This window comes from Dioscorea cayenensis, chromosome 15, assembly GCF_009730915.1.
Source record: "Dioscorea cayenensis subsp. rotundata cultivar TDr96_F1 chromosome 15, TDr96_F1_v2_PseudoChromosome.rev07_lg8_w22 25.fasta, whole genome shotgun sequence".
Lineage (NCBI taxonomy): Eukaryota > Viridiplantae > Streptophyta > Magnoliopsida > Dioscoreales > Dioscoreaceae > Dioscorea > Dioscorea cayenensis.
The window spans coordinates 17,182,513-17,187,033 of record NC_052485.1 but is presented as its reverse complement, the minus strand read 5'-3'; the positions used below and the strand labels follow the sequence as shown (position 1 = coordinate 17,187,033).

Below are 4,521 nucleotides of genomic sequence, written 5' to 3'. Positions count from 1 at the left end.
AAAAGTTTGGGTGGTACTTCCACCCCGGATTATAAGTTGAGCTGTAAGGATTCCCTTGTGGCCTTTGTCCCCCAATATAATCAACAGTCTCAATTGGGTTATGGAGGAGCTAGCAATAGGACATTGGACGACTCCATGCCCACCACCACAAGTGCTACAACTCATCACTGACTCTGACTTCGAGCTACTACCCATGAGCATGTCTAGCTTCCAAGACAACACATCAATCAACCTTTGCGGCAAGAGCATCATTGGTACTAACTTCATAAATTCCATCCCCTTTTTGTAGTACACCACTTGAGGCCTGATGAGACTCGTTACGGCATTAATTAATTGACGAGTTGCATAGTTTAACCGGTTGAAGACGATCTGAACCCGCATCCAAGAAGCAAAACCATGATGGGGGCATCTTTGAAGGAGGTCTTTGAATCTCTCATATGCCTCAAATAATGTTTCTAACTCTCCTTGCTTAAACGGCTGAAATTTCATGCCTTAGCTTTGCCTCTTTGCTAGGAGGAAAGTACCTTCCTAAGAACTTTTCAACCACATCTTTCCATGATTTGATCGGTCCCGGTGGTAAGGATGTGAGCCATCGATATGCCCAATCTCTCAAACTAAATGGGAATAGTCGAAGCCAGATTGCATCATCTGTCACTCCATTTATCTTGAAAGTGGAACAAATTTGGAGAAAAAGGGAATGATGGCCATGAGCATCCTCATTTGCAAGACCATTAAATTGCACTGAATTTTGGATCATGCCGATTGTGCTAGCTTTGATTTCAAAATTGTTTGTGGCAATGGATGGTGCTTGAACACTGAATTCTTTGCCAATAAACTGCGGCCTTTTATATTCGGATAAGGTGCGTCTTTCCTTGGCCATGATTATAGATTCTGATTCTCTGTCCTTAATCTCGATGTTTTGTTCACTCGAGTCTTCACCCAATTCTCTTAGTCTTCAAGGCAATGTCCTTTCAATTTCACTTTCTTTGCTCAACTAGGTTTGATGGATTTGCTCATGTCATGCACAGTACCATGCAAAGACAAGAAAGATATAAAAAGTTAAGCTAAAAAAGAAATAAGACAAATGAAAAGAAAAAAGAAAAGAAAAGAAAAATGGTTAGAGCAATAAGCTAGAAGTTTTCTAGAATTCCTTAAGTCCCCGGCAAGTGTACGGGGTCGCCAAGTAATACCTTGTGAGTGACACAGGGGTCATATTCCACGGTGTTAAGGAGCTCCTATTACTCCTCCATCACCTATTATCTAACCTTACAACTTAAGCATGATTTGCTACTCTAACAAGTGTAATAATATAAAAAACTTGCAACAATAAAAACTATAAGCAGCACAGAAGATCGCAAGAGAAACAATGAAATACAGAGGCCTAGGGATGAGGATCCCCTTGAGGGGTCATCATGATATGTGGATGCACAGTAATAGCAAAGCAAGGGTGATTTATATCAAAGGATCTCAAGACTAGTCCAATTTCTCGGTGATTGAACCCTAATCCCTTACGAATGTCAATAAGGATCTCTCCCTAATCACATTCCTACAATCACATTAAGTGTAGGGAAATCCCGCAATAAGGACTCACTTACCCTAAGTCTATCTTTAAGATTCAAAGGGAATACCGACATCTAATTTCTCAGCATATCGATCCAAGAATACCCCTTCTAGCTCATTAATGATCTAGTACATGTGAGTAGATCACATCTACACGTACAACTCAACAAAGAACTAAGCATCTCTCCATTTTATAGTTCTAGATATGAAGAACAATGAGCCAAGATATAAATCAAACCAAATGGATTTCAAATAAAAATTTGGCATCCAAAATACATGATGAACCCCTCCCTCCCAAGGTTTACCTACATCCGATGGTCTTGGGCGTCTAGTGTGCCATCATACAAACAAACATAACAAACTCAAGAAAAACACAAAACAAATGCATAAGAGGCACTCCCTAATCCGAATGATGATGAAGAAGAACAATGCCAACCGAATGACACTTTGATAAGTGTCTAACTGTACGTATTTGAGTATATGTATTTGTTACCTCTAGCATGCATTTTCATGATAATTGATGCCCGTTTTGTGCTTAATCGTGTGTTATTTGCTTTTCAGGGCACGGGAACGCCATGGAAGACACGAGGATATGATTTGGGCGAAAAAGAGAAGAAAACCAGGGTCATAGCACTGCAGCATATCCCTGTAGCAAAAGACTGAAGCAGTGGTACTGTAGCATCGACGCTGTAGCAAGATTACTGTAACTGTCACTGTAGCACCTGGAGGGTTTTGAATCAGGGATCTAATCATGGCATACGGCCTCAATGCTGCCCGGTATGGAGCCCGGGATGATCACTGTAGCTATAATAGAAGATATTTAATTGATGGAGTTTGCCTACCCCAAATAGTGTCAATGTGAAGGCCATAGCGAGTGGCATAGCACTCAGGATGGAGGCCATAGGGAGTGGTATGGCACTTGGGATGGAGGCCATGAAGGGGGTATGATGAGTGGTATATAGAGGGATTTTGGAGAGAGATTGAGGGACTATTTGGCTAGGCTTTTGGAGAGCGGAGGGCAGACTTTTGGAGACGCTTGGCAGCCAGCACTTGGGAAGAAGAGGAGAAAGGAAGAGATCATTGTTTGAAGAGTGCTTTGGCTTCAGGCTTGGGAAGATCAAGGGCTAGATCTTAAGGGGAAAGCTTCATCATCAAAGGAGGAGGAGTATCCGGCTTTCTTTGTGCTTGAAGAAGCGTCATGCAGCCGGCATTGTACTTCTTCATCATCATTCGGACTAAGGAGTGTCATTTATGCATTCACTTCTTGTTTTTGTTGAGATCGATATGTTTGTTTGTATGATGGCACACTAGACCCCCAAGGCCACCGGATGTAGGTGAACCTTGGGGGGTTCATCATGTATTGTGGATGCTACACTTTTACTTTGGAATGCATTGGTGTGATTTATGGTTTGGCTCATTGTTCTTCATGTCTAGAACCATGAAATGGAGAGATCCTTAGTTCTTTGTTGAGTTGTACTTGTAGATGTGAGCTACTCACATGTACTAGATCCTTAATGAGCTAGAAGGGGTTTAATCATATCGACATGCCGAGAAATTGGATGTTGGTAGCCTTTCCGACTTTTAAGGGTAGATTTAGGTTGAGTGTATCCTTAGCGCGTGATCCTCCTTTACTTAACGCAATCATAGGAATGTGATTAGGGGGAGATCCTTGTCATCATTCGTATAGGATTAGGGTTTAATCACCGAGAGATTGGGATTGAACTAATTTTGAGATCCATCGGTCTAAATCACCTTTGCTATTTTGTTCTTGTGCATCCATTTGTCACGATGACCCCTCATAGGGATCCTCATCCCTAGGCCTATTCTTATCATCATTGCTCTTCTGATTTTCTTGCTTGTCTTGGAATTACTATACTTGTGTTTTATTTACCTTCTTATTTGTATTAGAGTAGTATGCCATGCTTAAGTTTTAAGGTTAGAAAGTAAGTGATGGAGGAGTAATAGGAGCTCTTTAGCCCCGTGGAATACGACCCCTGTGTCACTCACAGGGTATTACTTGGCGACCCCGTACACTTGCGAGTGAGCATATCACACTTCCTTTAGCCTAATGAATGCCGAATGCTCCTCCTCCCTTGATGATGAACCTCTCCCCTTGAAGTTCAAGCTCTTGATTGATAAGTTTCTAAATGTACATATTTTAGTGTATATATTTGATGTATTTAGCATGTATTTCTATAAGGATTGATGCTTGTTTTATGCTTAATCGTGTGTTATTTGCTTTGCAGGGCACAAAAACGCCAAGGAGGGCACGAAGATACGATTTGAGCGAAAAGAGAAGAAAAACAGGTCGTGGTACTGCAGCGTATTCACTGCAGCAGATACTGTAGCTATGTACTGTAGCAGCGGTGTTTAGCATAGACACTGTAGCACCTGGAGAGTTTTTAAGGCAGGATTTGATCTAGGCCATACGGCCTCAATGCTGCCCTGGATGATCACTGTAGCCAGAGAAGAGGATAGTGTGCTTGAAGGCATATGGGCCCAACGAGGTGCTCATTGAGCCAGTATGGATACTATTATGAGTGCTAGAGTGCACTTTTTCCTACCCCAAACTACCTCAATGAGAACCTCATTGAGCCAGTAAACCACCAGTATTGAGGTCCTCATTAAGCCAGAATACTGCTAGTATGGAGGCTATTTTGGGGGGTTGTTGAGTCTATTTTGAGAGGCATACGGGCTGCTTTGGAAGGGAGTATACCGGGGGTATATGAGGGAATTTGGAGGCCATTCTTGGAGGATTTTTTTTGGGACTTTTGGCAGCCAACACCTTGGTAAAAAAAGGAGAGGAGAAAAAATGAAGACATCATCTTGGGAGAGCTTGGCTTGAGGCATGGAAGGGATCAAGAGCTTAAACTTCAAGAGGAGAGCTTCATCATCAAAGGAGAAGGAGCATTTGGCATTCTTTGGGCTAGAGGAAGCGTCATTCGGCTGGCATTGTTCTTC

The 4,521-nt window shown here is 42.2% G+C and overlaps 1 non-coding gene across 1 annotated transcript; it reads left to right on the top strand.

Moving 5' to 3' along the window:
* The first annotated feature begins 391 nt into the window (after positions 1–391).
* Positions 392–499, top strand: LOC120278302. Its single transcript, XR_005541639.1, has one exon. It is a non-coding gene; the product is annotated as a small nucleolar RNA R71 (small nucleolar RNA).
* The last annotated feature ends 4,022 nt before the right edge of the window (positions 500–4,521 follow it).